This window comes from Tenrec ecaudatus, chromosome 17, assembly GCF_050624435.1.
Source record: "Tenrec ecaudatus isolate mTenEca1 chromosome 17, mTenEca1.hap1, whole genome shotgun sequence".
Taxonomy (NCBI): Eukaryota; Metazoa; Chordata; class Mammalia; order Afrosoricida; family Tenrecidae; genus Tenrec; species Tenrec ecaudatus.
The window spans coordinates 49,971,966-49,984,831 of NC_134546.1; the positions used below are offsets into that span (position 1 = coordinate 49,971,966).

Here is a 12,866-nt window from a genome sequence, read left to right on the forward strand (position 1 = left end):
AACAAAAGTTTGTTGTAATTGCTCAGTAGACCCCATATGTTACATGGCCTGTAAAGTTGGAGTTATCGCTGGCCTGCCTTGTGGCAGTTTCTGTCTCCGCCTTTATGCACAGCAAACTTTAGAATCTCAGACAACTTGCTTTCTGGGAGAACCGAGATTTTAATAGCTTAATTGCTGAGTCCTTTGGATTTGGATCAAGAAATGTGGATGCTATCTATTTTAGTAAATTTCTGTCTGCTAAAATATTTTCTTGATTAGAGATGTGATAGATATACTCTGTGGAAATTTTGGAAAAACTGAAAAACGTGAACGAAGACATTTGCAATTACCCATAATCTCAGACATGCCACTATCATTCGGGTGTGCTTCTTGTGGGGTTCTCTCTGCCCCCCCCATGCCTTTACATAACGGCTTTGTTGTTATTGTTGTCTCTTTTTGTTTTTCACAAAATTAGGATCATACTGTACTTTCTTGCTGTGTTGATTTCACTCAGTAGTACAGTGTAAGCATTTTTTAAGCCATTAATTACTCCTTACAAATCCAGTAACAGTTCATCTTAGGAATGTTCCACACTTGTGCCAAACCAGCCCTAATGCTACAAATGAGCATGTTTCCATTTTCCTCTGTTTAAATCGACAATGTGATGAACTGCATGGAACACTCCCTTTTTTTCTGCATTAGCATTCTTTATTCAGTCAGGCCAGGAGTCCAAGCAAACAAACAGACATGGAATTGAAAAAAAATGATGAATAATTACGAATATTGTAAGCCTTTTGATATACATTGTTTACCATTTCTCCCACGCTCTCACCAAGAATAGCATTGCTTAATTTTGTTAGGCTGTCCATTTGATAGACACATGAAAATCTATTGATGGTTTACTATTACTTCATTTACTGGTAAAATTGAGTTTTCACCGAGTATCAGCCATGCATATTGATGTTGTCATGGATTTTCTATTCGTGTACTTTGTCCACTTATTCAGGGAGGTGTTTGTCTCCTTCTGTAGCTTTGCAAGAGATCTTCCCATGTAACGGGGAGTCTCCTCCTGTCTGTCGTGTTGCGAGTACACTAAGAGCCTGCCACTTGCCCTTTCTTTTTGTGTATGTGTTTTATTTGACATTTTGGTGTTGGTTATTATCTGTTATACCTGGGGAAGGACTTAACCCTTCTGTAAATTAGATAATAATCCTTTTTTTTTAAGCTCACAAGACTGCAGAAGTCTTCAATGTAGGCAAGGTCTCAGTGTTAGGCATGCATTATCTCCCCCCACATCCTTCTAACAAAGTTGATGAGAAAGTGCATCCTTCAATGGGGCCTCCACACAGCTACTGAATGGCTCATTAACCTGAGCATGTACCTGTGGCCACCACAATAAAATCCTCCTACTCATAGCAGAGCCTGCTACTGTCTGGGAACTGGCATGAGAAGGCAGGGCCAGACTCTAGCCTCCTTATTCTCTGTAATAAGGAACTTCCCGTCGTAGCAGCCTGCTGGGAAATTTCGTAGAACGAGACACAGAACACAGGTTGCGGCTGCTCCACACATGACAGTATGCACTGAGACAGTGTCCATCAGAGGTGAAGGCCCCTGCGAGAGGGGGTGGACTGGGTTCTTAGGGGTGCTGTGGGGCGCGCCAGAGGAAGGATGCATGGGGGTCCTCAGACTCCATCCGCCTCAATTCAGAGCTGTGTGAAAGATTTGTATTCCTTTACAGACGAGATGCTTTTTACATAACCTGGAGTACAGCGTTCCCTCCCAATCCCTCATATTACAAATGGAGAAACTGAGGACTTCCTTAGGAGCAGAGATACAACCAGATTCCAGAGCCCAGACCCCATGCCTATTCCATTCAGCCCCCACCTCTTGCTGCTTCCAGTAGAGGTGGCATTGCCCAAGGGCCAAGTGAGCAACCAGGAAAATTATCCAAGGGCAGGGTAGATGGGGGAAGTACTTGATCTGAATTTGGCAAAAATCCATGATTGGACATGAAGAAGTCTCTGCTCCTGCCTCCCTTCTTTCTGAATGGATGGTAGGTAAGCTGCAGACATACACACTCACTGGGACCTGCTCTGTGCCTGGCTCCGTGCTCCGTGCTGGGGATGCAGAAAGGACAGACACCAGTGCCTGCCCTCAGGTCTCCTGGGGGACATGGGCACATGCTGAGGTCACTGCAGTCCTGCGAGGAGAACACCTAGGATGGAGAACTCTCCCTCCTCCAGGCACACAGAGGAGGGCCGTGAACTTGTGAAACAGAAGCAGTTACTTTGAACCTTATTTGAAACCAACAAGGGCCTCCAAAATCCTCCTGGGAATGGAAAAAAGGAAGATCCCCTCTTCTCTCCCCACGTTGTTGTTCGGAGCTGCCAGGTTTATTTTGCTACCTAGAGACCCCATGAGAAAGAGCCAGACTGCCCCGTCGGTGGGTTCTCTGGGCTGTCATCCTCATAGATGGAGCCCAGTGATGCAGTCCTTAAGAACTTGACCTTAGAGTCGGAAGTTCAAACACACCAGCCATGCGTTGGGCGAACGATGTGGCAGTCTGCTTCTGTCAAGATTGCAATGTGGGAGCTCCTGTGGGGCTGATCTACTCTGTCCCCTGGGGTCGTTAAGAGTTAAAATCGACCTGCCAGCCACAAATTTTAATCTTTAATCATACAGAGCTGCTGGGTAAGTTCAAACTGCTAACCTTTCTGTGAGCAGCTGAGCTCTTAACTGTTGTACTGTCAAGGGACCTTCCTCCCTAAGCAGCCAGATCGAAAGAGCCCCTAGCCCCACCCCTCTCAGCGAGGGGATTTTGACAAATTCACTTAACCCCTCTGAGGCTCAAGGTCCGCTCTGTGACATGCAGCTGGGAAGCACCAGCTCCATCACTGACCACAGATGGCAGGGCCCTTTGTGATGAGCAGCGCAGTATTTCCCAAAGTGGACAGCACCGCCCCCTGGGGGGCACTGGATTGAAACACCCCACGCCCCCCACCACCACCACCGCCAAAAGGAAACCAAACTCACCGCCATCAAGTCAAAATTCCAACTCATGGTGACCCTGTAGGACAGGGTAGAACTGCCCCTGAGGATTTCCGAAACTGCAAATCTTTATGGGAGTAGACAGCCTCATCTTTCTCCCACGGAGCAACTGGTGGTTTTGAACGGCTGACCTTGTGGTTAGCAGCCCAGTGCATAATGCACTATGCCCTCAGGGCTTGTCAGGGTGATCCAGGAGAGGCTCAGAAAAGCAAATACCTATACTTGATCCTGAATTATGGTCTACTGTACAAGAGTTTTTCATTGCCAGGTGGCGCTGAGTGACTGTTCTTCTGAAAAGGCAGTGGCAGACCAAGCAATTGTGTACTAGTTAAGGGGCAGTGTGAGACCCATCTGGGTTAACTTGCTGTGTCAGTCATCCAGTCACTGCACGCACTGTGACTGATTCCGACCATGCACTCCCTCAATCTCCCTGCCATCAGGTCAGTGCCGACTCATCGTGACCCTATGGGACAGGGCAGAACTGCCCCCTGTGAGTTTGCGAGACTGACACTGTGGGAACAGAAATCTCTGTCTTTCTCCAATGGAGCAGCTAGTGCTTTTGAACTGCTGACCTTGAGGATCTCAGCCCATTTCTTGACACTAGTCCCCCAGGGCTCATGTACCATGCGCTAGGCCAAGGCATTAAGGAGTGAATTCGATTGCCCTTTGGAGCTATGCAGAGAAACGCGAAGCAAATGCGTGCACAGAAGCCCTATAATGGCAACTAAGGGATCGCGTGGTGACGGAAGAGAACAGGGTGCTGTGGTGGAGGGTAATAGAGAACCTACTCTAGATGGGGGTGTCAGGGAAGCCCCGTGGGATAAAATGGTCCCTGGAATGAGTCTTGGCAGAAGAGAAGAGAAATGGATCTTCTAGAGAGAAGGCATTTCATATGCTCGGGTCCTGAGGCTGGAGATAAAATGGCCTATTGGAGCAACTGGACAAAGTTCCAAGAGACTGGAAGTTGGAAAGAGAAGGGGCCTTAAGGCGAGCTGGGGCTGGATGGGCAGGCAGGCAGGGGCGGATCTCCTGGGGCTGGCTGGGCTGCTGCCTGGAAGCCTCCTCACTGGGGCCTACACCGTGAATAGAAATGGCGACCTCATGCATTACAAAGCGGGACTGCTTTCTTGCTCAGTGGATCAAACACTAGGCTGCTAACCAAAGGAAAGTTGGGCGGTTCAAACCCATCAGCATGCGTTGTAGAAGAAAGATGTAGCAGTCTGTTTCCATGGAGATTTACAGCCTTGGCAACCCTCCGGGACTGTTTGACCTGCCCTACAGGCTTGCTGTGAGTCGGAATCAGCGCAAAAGCAGTGGGTTTGGGTTTGGGTCATCTATAGAAGCAAATCCCCAGACCTTCCATATGTCCCCTCCCCACAGTGCAGCTTAGTGAGGCCAAACCACCACCCTTGAGGAAATTAAGCTCACTGCCATCAAGTCAATTCTAACTCGTAGCAACCTTACAGGCCAGGGTAGGACTGCCCCTGTGGGTTTCCGAGGCTGTGATTCTCTGCAAGAATGGAAAACCTCGTCTTTCTCTCGAGGAGCGCCTGGTGGTTTTGAACTACTGATCTTGTGGTTAGCTAGTTGAGTACAAAGATTCCAGGTCCAGCGATCTGTGAGGACAAAACGCAGCCGTCTGGCATGAGCAGACCAGAGGCTGTGGAGTTCCATGGTGCATGAGAGGGGGATAAAGAAATGTCTTGGGGAGAATGGAGTTGGATAAGGGCCATAAGCGATGGAGAGGAGTGGGGCGGCAGAGGGAAGCCTAAGCGCGGTGGCATTTGAAAATGACGTCAGAAAGGAGTAGAGGCAGGAAGACACTGAGCCTCAGGATGCTGTTGAAATAGACCCTCAACTTCTGCAGTGACCTCTGATGACAGGCTCAAAACTGAGTCCCAACCAGGCTGATTCATGACTTGTCCTAAGATAGGGTCCCCAGCTGTGGAGTTGATTCCGACCCGGACCAGCCCCATGTGTGATACAGTAGAACTGCTCCACAAGGTTACCTTTGCTGCAGTCTTTACGAAAGGAGATCACCAGGCCTTTCTTCCGAGGCGCCACTGGCTGGTTTCGAGCCAGCATCCTTAGGTCAGTCGTGGAGCGCAAACCACTGCACCCCCCAGGAGCCCTCCCTAAGATATAGACTTCTTAATATGCCGCCCGTCCTCTGTAGCTGCTGGAATCTGGTTTCCCCCACTGGCGAGACCCTGAGAAACGGGTAGCCACCAGCCCAGCTTCCCACCGGCAGCCCTGCATCATGGACTGGCTTTCTTATCAATGAAATGTAGCACTGTTTTCAACTTGTAGCAGTTTCTGCTCAGCTTCCAACAATGTATCACTCACTGTCCTGAACTTGGAGGTTGGCAGATAAATTCTCAAGCCTCATCTGGTCATTGGACTCTGGTTTGCAGGACTCAGAGGAAAGGATGTATTAGCCAAGTGGGAGGAAGATCCCCTTTGGGGACAGCAGAAAACAAGCACACATTTTCAAGGACTCTAACCAGCGATGGGTAAATAATAATAGGCTGGATTGCCTTTCTCATTTCCCACATCCTTAGTGACTGAGATGTGAAAAATCGGCCTGGTGCTGGGTGTTCCGCTAGGCTCCAAGGGGAGACCCAGAAGGTGGCTATTGCCGGGCCAGGGGATGGCTGAGCCCAGTGCTCGGCATTGGACTCCTTTCCACTTCCCAGATGGCCCAGAGCCCCCCTGCTCTTCCTCCCTGAAGCCCGAAGACAGCACTTTCCACTAAACAAGGATAAACTTTCCACGCTGACTGTTCCGTCCAAGCCTCTGGTCCCGACAGTGAGGCGTCTTTGCCCTATTGCCACGGTGGGTGAAGGGAATCACCCTGGCTGCCCCACAGGTGACCTCAGCCCTGATTGTGAGCTGCACTCCCTCCGCCTCGTGGCACTGCCTCCCAGCTGGGAGAGTGTTGCCCGGGAGAGATCCAAGACAGAGATGCCTTTGCGTCTGGAATTTTGTAGGCAAGGTGGGGAAAAAGGAAGGTGGTGATGGTAAATAATCTGCGTTATCCTGATGTTACTTACTCTCTAGCCTCACACTAAAGAACAACATTTAGCCTCTGGCAAGCTATTTGTTGTTTCTTCTGGGCCAGCAGGCTGGGAGGAGTATGTCATAGCATTTCTCCCACTCCTATCCCTCCAGTGGGCACCCCATGACTTCACTTCTAGCCCTTTGGGACGTGACCCCAGAGTTCATGCGATTATTGACTGGCAAAGAGAGTGACTGGGCAATAAAGTGTCTTGATACCCATTTGAGTACCACTGCCAGATGTGTAACCTATACCCCATGCCAGGGCCCGAGGCAAGCTGGGGTGGTGCCCACAAGGCCTGGGAAGCTCTCAAGGGCAGACCTTGCTGACCGCACTCCCTGGCACCTATGCTGAGTGGCAGGAAATGGATCGAGCCCACGAGTGAAGTGGGGTGGTTGGAAAGGAACTTGAGGGTTGATAGATGCAAGCTGGAGCTCAAGTGGGCACAGATCACACCACGTACACACTCCAGTCTCCTGAATAACCGACACCCTGCATACTTAGGGAAGTGCTGGCTGGGCCACCAAAGGATCTGGGATGGTAAATCCAAAGTTACTGACAAGCACTGGGAGGTGACATAAATGACAGTAGGAAGTGGTAAGAGAGGACTGTGGGGAGTCAGTCAGGTAAGCAGTCAACAGGGCACCAGCCTTTCAGTTCTAGCGGCAGGTTGCTAAGCAGAAATGCAAGTCCAAGTCACCAGATCCGACCGCTTTCTAAAAACAGAGATTGTGACAATTACAGTGGGCAAATCTTTCGGCAAAACTAAACTGTAAGCCACTCCGCAGCCCAAACAGAACATAGATCCTTGTGGAAATTCCACAGAGAGGTCCTCTTTTGAGACCTTTGATTTAGACACTTCTTCATCTGATGGGAAGGAGCCCAGGTGATCTAGTGGTTCTGCACTGGGCTGCTAGCCTCAAGGGCAGCAGTTTGAAACCACTGGCAGCTCTTCAGGAGAAAGATGGGGCTTTCTACTCCCATAAAGAGCTACCCGCCTTGGAAACTCACAGGGGCAGTTCTACCCTGTCCTATAGGGTCACCCTGAGTTGAAATCCACCCAAGGGCAGTACGAGTGAGTTGTCTGGTAGAATGGGGTTTGAGTAGTTAAACGAGTGATTTCAAATTTACAAAGAAAAGCAACTTTTTTTTTAAAGCAGTCTTGTAGAACCCAATTGAGAAAGCACAGCATTCTGGTTTAAAGAGTCTCTGGTTGGGGTCCCACCCTACACCTTGCTTTCTTCAGGATAGCTATGTCCAGTGGTCTCAACCTGAATCAGAAAAACTGTAAGATCTCTCTCTGGCCTAGAGTTACACCTCGGTCCTTAGCTCCACACGAGAAAGAATTCATGGCGAAGCCTGGCTCGTGATCCAAGTGAGTTTAATGAGAGTTAAAAGAAGCATCAGGTTTTACGCGGCACCCATAGGATTCCTCTGACCATGCGGCCTGACAGAGACTGCTCTGCGTCACGCAAAGATCTCTCTCCCAAGTTCTCCTCCAAAGACTGTCTCAAGTTCTTTCTCAAGTTCTCTCCCCAGTTCCTTTTCTCTCTCCCTGGCTCCTGCCTTTTCAAGGATTCCAGGGGGAGGCGTGGTGAATGACCCCAGGGCGACCCCATTGGCTGAATTGCAATCACCTGGCCCAGGTGGGCTGCTCCAGGTGTAACGCCCACCCATGACCAGTGCAAGAAAACCTAGGTCTTTGTTTTCGTGCTTGGCTCTCTTGGGCATGTGTCAGTGGACATCCCATCCCTGCCTATCTGCCTAACAAAACCAAACCAGTTGCTATTGAGCCCATTCCATCGCATCGGCAGTCCGCCCCACGTGTTTGGGCGTCAACTGTGCTTGCAGCGCGGTGACATACGGATGTACTCTTTGTAACTCCCACCAAATGGCACGATGCAAATGTGAGCTGCGAATGGTCCATCAAGGGGCTTGGGAGTTTGATAATAATGCAAATAAGGGACACAGTATCCTTGTGGGATGGATTCTATTTGGGAAGCCTCATAAGGATATTGGTCCGTTTTGAGTCATCCCTGAGGCAGAAAGGCGGCCAGTTGCTGTCATCAAGAAAGAAGAGCCCAGGGTGGAGTGAATCCTTTCGACTTGAGATGCCTGCACTGATCCTCCTTGGTCAAAGAGACAGAGAAGTGTGACAGCAGAGAGGGTGAGTGAAGCAGAACCAGGAGATTGGCAAGAGCCAGAAGGGCAGGTTTCCTGGGCCTGGTGGGGTGAGGAAGCTAAGGGGCTTTGGGCAGGAAGCTTGCTTGCAGAACAGGGTGCCCCCGGGCACTTGTTGGAGGAGCTAGGTTTGCCAATGCACAAAATGCCTCTGAGCCAACGCTTACTTGCCGAGCAGCATGCGTCTGGGTACATAACTGGCTTTGTAGCACTTGCCAGAGCCAGGCAAGGACCAAGGGACTATGTGGTTGAGGCCAGAGAAAACTGTGCCTGAAGGCACAGCAGGAAAGCAGTTGTCTTGGTCAAAGAACTATAGCCTGGGGCATTCCTGATCCTGAACTGTAAACCTGTCGATACCCTAGTAAGCCCCATGCCTGTGAGTTCTGTGCGGTCACTACAACAAATGATCAAACCCAGCAGAGCGTGCAGTGGAGGGATGGCTGGTGTCAGAAAGGGTAAAAAGTTTGAAGCTAGAGGAGGTAGTGTTTGAACTTGACCTTGGAAGTTTCCCAAGGGGAGTAAAGGGTCCCTAGGCAAAAGATATGGACAAAGCTGAACAAGGGAGGTGGAACGGAAAAAGGCCAGACTGTATGCAGCATAATCTGTGAAAAGCGGCGGAGTGGGGTGGGAGGGGAGGAGAGGAAGGAAAGGGGAGGCAGGTGAGAGGGAAGGGAAGAAAGAATGCCCACGCCTCTTGAGAAACTGGACTGGGAAAATTGGAATGCCGTTCTTGCTGTCTCTCTTCCCCTCCCCACCCCCATCCAAACCCCACTCACTCTCCTGGCTGGCCCCAAACCCCCAATCTGGCTACCTCATCAAGCAGCCCCCAAAAAGGGATCTTCCTGCTCTGACCCCAGTGAGTCCTGCCTCTGGGGAGTGGTCTAGGTGAGCAGTCTCACCCAGGGCCTTGCACCACACCGCTCCACCTTTTCGCTGCTGTCACCTTAAGCTGGCAGACTGCCTGAGGCCTTTGTGAAGCCCTTTACAAGGCTGGGGGCGAGGTAGCACAATGCCCAGCCCGTGTCAGGCTTCCCTGGGACAGGAGCTGGCATTTGCTGTATTTTAGCAGTCTCACCTGTAGACCTTGTTTCTGTAGCGCTTGTCCCCTGTGGGTGGCCCTCAGGCCCCACAGGTTTCAGTCCCAGAAGGCAAACTAAGCCAGGTTCCTCCTGAGTTGACTCTGGGACCTTGCTGACAAGGCCGAGTCACCCAGCTGCCTGACTGTGAGAAAATACTGCTCCTCATTAGTGACTGCTAAAGCCTTTATTCATCGGGTCTGCTTTCACTGAAACGTGACATTTGCCAGTGATTTTTTAGATCTTGAACAAAATGTCTCCATAAGGCAGATGCATCTTGAAGAGTTCTTAATGAATCAGAGAGACAATTTGGCATCTACAATTGTGTTCCCCTTAGCAGAGATCAGGAAAGCTCTCAGGACTTCCAGAAGGGTGTGTGTGTGGAGACATTTTCCCACTTTGCACCGTGGTGAGGAGCAGACTTGGTTGCCAGGGGCTTTTTATGGGTGGGGGTGGGGAGTGTTGGCAGGCAGCGCAGCAGTAAGTCAAGCATGCTTTTCAATTTAACAAATACTTGTTGAGGCTGTACAGCCTTCAGGACAGATGACAACTCAGCGTAATGAAGACCAAAATCTTCCCAGCTGGAGTAATAGGCAGCATCCTGGTAAATGGAGAAATGATGGAAGTTGTCAAGATGTTGTCTTGCTTGGATCCACAATCAGTGCTCATGGGAGCAGCAGTCAAGACCCAATGACGCTATTAGAGTTGACACTGTAATTGTCGAGGCAAAATGCTCTCACCGCTGTGATCACTCTACACCATATTGTCCATGTCAGCAAACTTCACGGTACAGACCTTAGTAATGAACAGCAGTACATAGGAAGCAGCGGAACCAATGTCAGGAACATTACAGGTGATCTACTGTGTGCTTTGAATTCAGTTATGGATAGTCGATATTTGTATTGTCTTACAGTGCTTTGGAATAAACTGGTTTTTTTTGTTGTAGTAAAAGAAAGAAAGAAAGATTCAATGGCACATTGCATTGGGTAAATCTGCTACACCAAACCTCTTTAAAGTGTTAAAAAGCAAGGATGTTACTCTGAGGACTCAGATGTGCCTGACCCCAAGCCATAGTGTTTTCTTTGCCTCAAATGCACATGAAAGTTGGACATTAAATAAGGAAGACAGAAGATTGTGATTTATGGTACTGACAAAGAATATTGGTTGTATTGTGGGCTGTCAAAAGAGCAAACAAATCTGTCTTGGGAGAAGTACAGCCAGAATGCTTCTCAGAGGCACGGATGGTGAGACTTTGGTTCATGTACTTTGGACATGTTGCCAGGAGAGATTGGTCCCTAGAGAAGGACATCAGGCTTGGTAAAGCAGAAGGGGCAGCCAGAAGGAAGGCCCTCGACAAGATGGACTGACAACAATAGGCCCAGACATAAGAACAGTTGTGAGGATGGCACAGGACCAGGCAGTGTTTCCTTCTGTGGTTCCTAGGGTGGCTGTAAGTCAGAACCCAGCTTCAGGTTCAGTTAATTGGGAGATCTGAGCCATGGCCTCACCCAAAGTGCCCGGCAGAGCAGGTGAAGCAAGAACAGACATAAAGGGAGGAGAAGGAACTTGATCCTAAAGGGAGCAGTGGGTAGGGACCGATCCAGGTGTTATGGGGCCTAAACTTTATGCCTTAGGAGCCCTGATGGCACTCCAGTTTGAGCACTGACTGTTCCCTGAGAGTGTGGGTCAGAGTCACCAAGCAGCCCTGTGGAAGAAACAGCTAACAATCTGCTCCCATAACGATCCCGGCTCTGTCCATGGGGTCGCTGTGAGTTGCAAATGAGTTGATGGCACCCAACAACAACCAGGATTATGCCATTTGGAGAGCCCACATAATAAAGCCATACAGAATTATGAAAGCCAGATTAAGCTCAAAAATAACTCTTAGAATTGAGAAAATAAGTTACAAATAATAGATTAAAACAAAAACAGAGAGATTGCAAACATGTTAACGTGGTAGTTAAGGCTTTATGTTATCTTGGCTGGGCCAGGATTCTCTGGGTTGGCATTTAAGACCTAGTAATTCTTCATGACAAGGGAGCCCTGGTGGCATAGTCGGCTTTGGACTGTTAACAGCAAGGTCAGTAGTTCAAACCAGTAGGTACTCTGAGGGAGAAAGATGAGGCTTTCTACTCCCATAAAGATTTACAATCTCAGAAGCCCACAGGGACAGTTCTACTTAGTCCTATAGGGTCACTATGAGTCAGAGTTGACTCAGTGACAGTGAATTACGTTTAATCCCTCATTCTGTCCAGGCAGATGAGATCTTCTCAAGGGCATGACCTGCTTCCAATATAAGTGGAAACTGAGGACCAACTTGCTTGCTTTTCACTGGATCTGGATCCTGCATTCTGCATCTGGCTTGTCAACCTCGGGGTTTTTGGGCTTGAGCCATCAGCCTGCTGTATTGTCTGTTAACCCCAGCAGTCATCAGTAGCCTGCCATCTGACCTGTTGACCATGGATCCATTCAGTCCTGCAGCCTGAAGACGGCCATCTGACCTGCTGACTGTGGGCTCATCAGTTCCTACAGCTCCTCCAGGCAGGACAAGCCTCCACCCTGACATCTGACCTACAGACTTGGAACTTGCCCGCATCTACAATGTGAGCCATTTCCTTAATATATATACCTCTCTCCCGAGAGAGAGAGAGAGAGAGAGAGAGAGAGAGAGAGAGAGAGAGAGAGAGAGAGAGAGAGAGAACTCAGTCTAAGATAAGTGAACAATTTTTTTTGCTCTTTTTCTTTAATCACTTCTTGAGTCACTTATGTGAGATTTTTATTCCTCTAATTTGGGGCTGATCTTTGATCTCCTCCTCATAGTTCAATGATCTTATGAAATTATTTTTACAGAAAATAAAAATAGTGTCAATCTTTCCTCTTGCATGGTTGATCAAACTGATTTTCTTTATTACCACTCGTGTGGAAGTGTTTCTTAGCTTCACAACTCATTACAGAAAATGTCATGCAAATTATGCAGAAACCTCTATCAAAGTTCTTTCATGTATGAGCTGGAAGGTGTCGGAGCATTTTCAATTTTTGGGGGCAGCGACCAAACTGCTTTTTGAATTGATGACTCTCATTAAGCTGTTGTCCTTAATGTCCACACCACAGTGATAAGGGTTTTTATCTTATCTTCATGGATGTCGATATTTCATATTAAACCAGCAAGAAATCACTAGGAGCTGCCCTAGACGATTGGGCCAGGCCATTTAAGGTCACAGAAAGAGCAGGAGCAAGATAGAGGCGAGGAGCACCGGGTGGAGAAGGGTGGTGTCCAGGTGGGTGCTGTGGCGATGAAGTCAGAAAGCACGTTGGAGCAGGTGTGATGGCGGAATGACATCAAATACTGCAAGTCTCTGGAAGGAGAATGTTGTCTTTAGGGACCATAGAGTTGATCTTGGCTCACAACGGCCCCATATGACAGAGAACTCCCCTATGGATTTTCTTAGCTGTAATCACTAGATCTCTCCAGCTAACAGCCAAGGGCTTCGTCATTTGTGCCACCGTGCCTCCTGGAGAATACA

General features: G+C 48.9%; 1 protein-coding gene across 2 annotated transcripts in view; it reads left to right on the forward strand.

The window, feature by feature from the left end:
- CTXND1 (cortexin domain containing 1) overlaps positions 1 to 12,866 on the forward strand; it is a 71,761-nt gene that overhangs the window by 7,235 nt on the left and 51,660 nt on the right. The window lies entirely within an intron of this gene.